The sequence below is a fragment of the Balearica regulorum genome, chromosome 20 (assembly GCF_011004875.1).
Source record: "Balearica regulorum gibbericeps isolate bBalReg1 chromosome 20, bBalReg1.pri, whole genome shotgun sequence".
In the NCBI taxonomy this organism is placed as follows: Eukaryota; Metazoa; Chordata; class Aves; order Gruiformes; family Gruidae; genus Balearica; species Balearica regulorum.
Window position 1 is genome coordinate 9,353,392 of NC_046203.1, and position 7,274 is coordinate 9,360,665.

The 7,274-nt window shown below is 43.0% G+C and overlaps 1 long non-coding RNA gene across 1 annotated transcript; it reads left to right on the forward strand.

The window, feature by feature from the left end:
• The first annotated feature begins 3,758 nt into the window (after window positions 1-3,758).
• LOC142604667 (uncharacterized) lies at window positions 3,759-6,171 on the forward strand. Its single transcript, XR_012838517.1, has 3 exons — window positions 3,759-3,896; window positions 5,105-5,178; window positions 5,728-6,171. It is a non-coding gene; the product is annotated as an uncharacterized LOC142604667 (long non-coding RNA).
• Window positions 6,172-7,274: the final 1,103 nt, after the last annotated feature.

Here is a 7,274-nt window from a genome sequence, read left to right on the forward strand (position 1 = left end):
CGCTGCAGCATCATAGCACACAGCGAAGCAGGGTAGGTACATGGGTATAGAGATTTACCCTTAGTCTCTTGCCAAGGCCTCTTCTGCTGCCTGCACTGCCGCTCAAGCTGTCGGGATCTTGAGCTTGGACCAGACAAAGCTTTTCACCTGCCTTCTCACAGAGAGTGAGCAGGGTTCCGCATGCCACATTAACGTCACCGGCCCTACTAGCATTCTGTGAACAGCTCTGGTTTTGCTTCTAGCATTGGCAATATTCTCCTTCAGCTATTAAGTATATACAGGCACTCATTTCTCCATGTGCTCTACTAGCCCATATAGTGTCTACCTAGAAGACTTTGGAATAACAGGGGACACAAAGACAACATTGATTAACGATGAGCAAGAAGTATCTTTAATCAATGCATCACTTCCAGATAATTGCTCTGCAAATCTAAAATGCAGCCCCTTTCTGCATAACTTGCAAAATGTATTTTAAAGATAATTATGATGGGCAGACATCATTTGGAGCAGGAACGTTTCTTCCCAACACTGGGGAGTGAGGGGATGTTCCCTACCTTCATTCTCTAGTTTTCTCCAGTTTGCTTATCCCAGCATCAAATTGGGTAAACTCTGACATTTTCCTTAGGTCACTTACAAGTCCCCAAAAGTTCAGAGGTTTGTCTGGACTCTCCCAAAAAATTCAGATGTTTTGCTGCCTCTGCTCTAGGCACTCCAAGACTCAAAGGACGGCAGAAAACCTTTCCCAGGATGTACGCCTTGCATCTGGTTGAACTATGATGCCATCAAAACAGCCTCTGACATGCCGTTTTGACATACCTGGTGCTGCGAAGCCAGGAACTGCAGAGGTCTACAGAAACCGAAGCTTTCTGAAAAGGTAACTTGAACCTCCTCCAAAACACCAGGCTCACAATATACACTGAGTTAAGTCAAAGATTTGGGGGGAAAGTTGTGTTTCCTTTCTCCAAACTTGTATCACCTATCCTTAGCTTGCAGCCTGCAAGACAGACAGGATTACACCTTCCTACATCATCTGTGCTCTGTCTCAGCTCAGTGTGGGTACACTAAGGATGATGACAGAGTCACATGAAGCTGCCATGACAGAGATGTAAGAGTCATTGCTGTGTCAAGTGGCTACTACCGGGCCACTTACGCAGGAGAAAGTAGTGTATTGTGAGCTATCAAAAGCAGGGATTTTTATAACATTGATTAGGAAAACTGCATTCTATAGCCAAGTAATACCAAATGTATATTCGTATCAGAACCTGACACTTCACACAGTGTATAACGTCATAGACCCCAAGACTCTCGATTTTTTACTATTTCAGTTTTTTGCCGTATCATGGTTTAAAAAAAACCCCAGCCATCTGTTGCAATTATAGCAATGAATTACACCAGCACAGATGGAAGAAAATTCATAAGGTTGCAGAGTCAAGATTTCAGTGATTAGGAAATCCCTGAATTATGCTTGATTGTGCAATCAAAATTTGTTCCCCATGTGCACACACACTACAACAATGTCCCCAACACTACGATCATATGCTCCTTCATCACATGCTGCTTTGGGCTGCCTCACTCGGGGCATGGATCCTTGCTGCAGGAATGAACTGGGGTGGAGAGCAAATGAAGCTCTATTTTTGGTACGTAAGCACAGACAGCAATCTCTTCCTCTTTCATGGACCGACAGCTCAGAAACAGGGGCTCCAAAACCATGCAGCATGCACAGTTGGAGACAGTATTAACTGCAAATTTAGGACCAGAAAAATGCACATCAGCAGAGTGATGCCCCCATCTCCTATCAACAAATGTCAAATCTTTTTGTGTGGATGTTTGAGAGTTTCACATTGAAACAGCTGTGAGCCTGTTTGGTTTTTTTAACGGGTAATACAACATAATTTCCTCCCAATTTGTTCCTGGAAAGAGAAGACTACTTTGGCTCAAATGTTTTAAGAGATGAAGCAGCAGGAAAAATTTCAGCCTGCATGAGTAACTAAAAAAAAAAAAAAAGTCATAAGTTTTATACTGAAAGCACTAGAAAATCATAACCATGGCTGTTATCTCTCACATAGCCGATTCTCAGAAGCAGCTACGCCTGAGGGCATTTGTTTTAAGGTAGGTTTGGTGTTTTGGTTTGGTTTTGTTGGGGTTTTTTTAAGCAGTAAGTGAAATTCTGGACCATTCACAAATTCTCTTGAAGCTATATAAAATTAAGCTAATGGTTTTGGCTAAAAGAGATGAAAAGGAACAGAAAACAAAAGCTTCTGAAACAGTCCAAATGTTTCGGTTCCAACTTTTCAAAACGATGGGATTCAATTTTTCACTTCCTGTGAAGTTTTAAGACCAAATCTAACTCCATTTAATTTTAAAGCACTGAAGGCCTACATTCAATGCTCTATTTCAAGCTACACAAAAATTGTTGTCTAATCTGATGTCCTCCACATCTTGAGGGGAAGGCACTTCATGAGGTGGTAGTGACAAGAGGCCATGCAACAAATGTCAGCAGAGCTTTTCAGACTGAAATCTTTTCTATGTAAGATCTGCAGGAGTCTCTCTCCAGGAGTTTTTGGACGTACGCTAGGCAAAGGAAAATATTTCCAAGATTCTGGTTATCTGAGACTCAGCTTTCCTTCTCTGGGTGTGGTTTGGAAGATGCTTTCCAGAGACATCCTCCTCAATCATGCAGTCACTGTTGACTGCATTAACACCTCCATATTTGGCTAAATTCTTGGTTCAAGGTACCTTCTGGTGGTTAGTTGTCCAATGCTGACCTCCATTTGCAGCACTCAATTAGTTGGGACAGTCCTCTGCAAGGGTGTTTCGGTTCAGCTGGAAAGTTTGCAGAAGATTGGGGAAAAGGTGTTCATTGAAAATATTTCAATGTGGTGTTTTGCCTGTCCTTGGACTAGCCCAGGGATCACTTCTTCCAGGCGCAACTTACTATCCTCCACAAGTTATTTCAGAAGACGCATTTCTTCCCTCTGGGAGGGGAGGAATTTCCCAAATTCATTGTATAGCTCTATCATCCTGATTCTAATTGAGCCTCTGTATAAATGAAGGCATCTGTCACCTTGCAGAAGAGAGGTCAGCTCTAGACTTAGGGAAGATGCTCATTCCCTTTGCCACACAGGAAGCACAAGTCAGATTGTGCTATGCTATCAATATACTCAGTCTGTTTTTCAGAAACTATAAATTTTTCCAGCAACTGCACTTACTATAAGTTTGTTTGCCAAGTGGAGCGGTGTTGCCTCCCTCCTTGATTATGGTTAAGTAAAAGTGTTTTTGTTTTAAATGAGAAAACAAACGGAACAGATTCTCTGGCCTTCCAACCCTCGCAGGCACCTTTGGTATGAGGTTTATCACTCAGCAAGGGTGAGGGGGGAAGAAACAACTTTTTTTGGATGTCCCTTGTTACGATATGGACAGCTGATCATAATACAGGACAATCCACAATGAACTATCTCTGACAATGTTTTACAAAACCGTCACAATGGTATGCAAGTCAGAGAAAAAAGCTCTAGGCCAAATCCCTAGAAAACATAAATCGATGTATATTGGAGAATATGCCCCTTTGTCTATAGCTTACAGAATTACTCATGCCAAATCACTTCATAGAGAAGTTTGGGCTTTTTTCTTGTTGCTGGACAAGCTACTTAGGGATACAATTTTGCTGGTTCCTGCATAAGAATCACCTCATGATCAGATCCAGTCTCCATCTAGCTCAGTATCCTGCCTCTAATTGTGTCCAGGGGGCAAAAGGCAGCGCCTGGACCACAAGATCCTTCATCCACATAACAGAACAACAGATGAGACCCGAAGGTAAACCAAAGCATCTTTATGCCAGAGGAAAAAGGAGCCAAGTTCCTGCATCGCTGTGCGGCTTTTGGTATCGTAGTCCACATGTAAGTTATTTCACAGTTCCCTAACAACTCTCTAATTTGCTAGCCATGCATCCATTTCTGCCTGCTACATTCTGCTAGATCAATGCTAAAAGCGCGTGTGCACATGAAATGCTGAGCTACGGGCACCTCGCTTCTGGGATTTTAGATGAAACAACTGTATTTCACTGGCAGAGTTAAAAGAAAGCATTACCTATTTCTCTCATCTGAGACTGTAAGAAACAGTCAGAGTGGGATTTTTTTATCCACTAAACTTTCCGAGGGCTGCCCTGAAGGACATGGGCTCAGTTTCCTTGAAATAGCACACAGCATATTACATCAGGCTCATGCCTGTCCCAAGCTGAACCACAGAGTAACTGGAGAATGGAAAAACGCTGCCAGCGCCCAAGTTCCCTGTTGCCACCTCCCACTGTAAGCTCCTTATCTGGGAAATGCCTCATGAATCGGATGGCAGAGTTTCAACCGAAGAGCCTCTGCCTCTTCTGGTGCCCGTCCTGCCCAAAACAGCCCACGGTGGCCACAGAGCTGATTCCAGGCAGGACAGCCCTCACACCGTGTCATGGGAGGAGGGACAGGGTGAACAGGCAAGCGCACCGAGGAGGATCGCCCTTTCCAGGCTTTCGTAGCATTGCGTATAATGCAACAGGATTCTGATAAGGAGGGAGGGGGAACGACTAATTTTGCCATCAGATGGAATAAAATTAGCTTAGGTGAGCAAGGGTGTCTGGCTGGCAGACAGCCTGTTTCAAATACAGCCCAGTGAGCTCAGCTCCACGGCCAAGAAAACAGTGGGATTTGTATTTTAAAGTGCTTCATTAGATCAAGTGCTTGTAGCCAAAGCTGAGAGCAAGTCGTAGGGGGAGGAATAGGGTGGTGGCAGCTGGGAGTCTGGCAGCTGTGTGATCTCTGGGGGCTACAAATGAACATGTAAATATCTATATTAAGCAGCAAAAGCATCTATTAGAGTAAAATTGCTCCAGCTTAATTGTTAGATAGGCATGTTTGTTAAAATACAATTTAAGCAAGATCGTATCGTTCTTCCTCACTCAAGAGTGTATGCTCGATAACGTCGTTTGTCAGCAACTGCCTATTATGTTAAATAGCTGAGGAATTGCTGGATATCTTTCTGCTTAGATAATAACATTAAAGTTTCTTGAAGCATTTTAGAAGTCTGACTAATCTCTCTGTCTCTTTATTTTATTTTTCTAAAGTGAATTTAGTGCTGGTGAAAGGTTCCAGATTGACAGCCCTGGAGACAGGAGCTGATTGCTTATCCACATAATAGGTACAGTCCAGACAGCAGCAGTGTGCGTACCCCTCCCTCCCAGCCACGGGGTCCAGTCCCTGCGCCCTGCACTGTCACTCTCAACACTGAAGAGTGGCCACAAGGCTTTGCTGCCTGTGGGATGGTGGTGGGCATTCACACAGGTGACCCATGGTTTTGCCAGGTTAACCTTCTCAGGTTGCCTTTATAGCCCGAGAAGTGGCTATATCAAAACACCCTCCAGAAAAAACAGCAGGAGCCAACCTTCGTCCTATCTACCTCCTTTTGACTATTAAGGGAGCCTTGGGACTTCAGGCTTTCGAAGGTGTGGTTAACAGGGAGTCTACATAGCTCATTGATCTCCTGCGAAGTGACAGCTTTTGTGCAGGGGCCTTTCACTACACGCAAATACCCACAACTTCAGACCAGTCTTGAAGTCCAGGCCTTGAGAAATGCCTGCAGCTGAGAACTGGCAAAGACACGGAAAATAGTCTTTGGCTGAAACTGCCTCAAAATGCAACAACTGGAGCCAGCCAAACAACAGAGAATTTGTTTGTTTGTTTCTGACAGGTACAGAGCTGAAACCACCTGGATGCCTGGACAATCATCAGCTGGCAACAACGCTCAGACACCAACAACCCAAGATGACAACCTAGTTACAGGAAAGCTAATGATATGTGGTACTAAAGTTACCCAAGTCCCTGACTCACAATTCACTCTCCATTCAGCTCTCATTACTGGGCATTCCCACCTACTGAAAGATATATGCATTTGTAGGATGAGTATCATACTGCAGGAGACGTGACAGCTTGTGGGAAAGTACTTTGGTGAGGGTACAAGAAAGAAAAGGCACCTCTGGAAAATGCAGTGAGCTAGAAAAGGCCTCTTGAGTGCTTTGCATACTAGACTGTCAGATTTTCTCCTGCCGGCACCACCTGAAGGTCTGCTTTGGCACATCCTACTAAATCCACGCAGTGCATGGAGCAAACAGGTAAAAAAGCAGCGAACCTAACCAAAGCGGGTAGATCTGGATGCTATCTTAAATAAATGAGGAGGATATTTCATTTGGCTGTCATTCCTGTTTTCATTTGTAGAAATGTTACTGCTCTTCGGATACCAATATGGCAAGCAAGGAGGTAACAAACTGAAACAGGCTATTTCTTCTTCACAGTGGACACGGCCTTTCCCTTCTCCAGCCAACTGCCTCCAAACATCCACACGCAAGCTCTGTATTAGCAAGCTCACTTCTACATTGAATTGAGGCAGTTTCCAGCATCGAATCTTTGTGACAGCCAGTGAAAAACTATCCTAGGGAAAACCATACAAGATAAATGACCTTTACTCAACAATTCTTAGGTTGCTCTTGAGAAACTGTAATTGTTTGGGAGGAGGATAAACCACAAGGCTCAACAAGGAGAAAGGTTTTACACAATAGTTCCTTGTTTTCCAAAATTTCCCCAAACAAACATCACAGTGGCAAATTCTATACTTTTATTTCATTCTGTTTTGGCTCTCAGAGGGAGAATATCTACATCCCCAGTCCTGTAAAGACATATGTACATTATGAATATGTTCCTTATGATTGCTGTTTCATGCAGCTACTCCCAGGATGCAAAGTTCTGTTTACACACAAAAGCCTTTACAGAAATGGGGTTTTGTCCTCTTATATGCTTATTCAAATGCAGTCAGACATTATCAATTTCATTTCCTACCACTGGAATATTACAATTGCAAATAATTTCTCTTTTATCCCAAATATTGACTATTCCAGGGCACAGAGTTAAATTGCAAACATTTTGGTTATAGCTCTAAGCAATACACAATTCCTAAGTGCAATGAGCTGAGCTAACTCCAGTCCCAAAATTGATTTGGCTTCCACACCTCTGCAAATTAGGTTACATATTTCCATGCTCAAGTGAAAAAAACAACCTGCAACTTTAATGCTTAATATTTAAACAAAGTGCTTAATGTTTACACACTAAGGTTTTTTTCTAAATTTAAGCCTTTGCCTAAGTAAGACAGAAAATAGTAAAAGGTGAACCTCAAACCATTGGAAGGTTGGGTCCAGTTCAGAAGCTTATCCAAACCCTTCTGTGTTTAAAGAACATTGGCTTAGA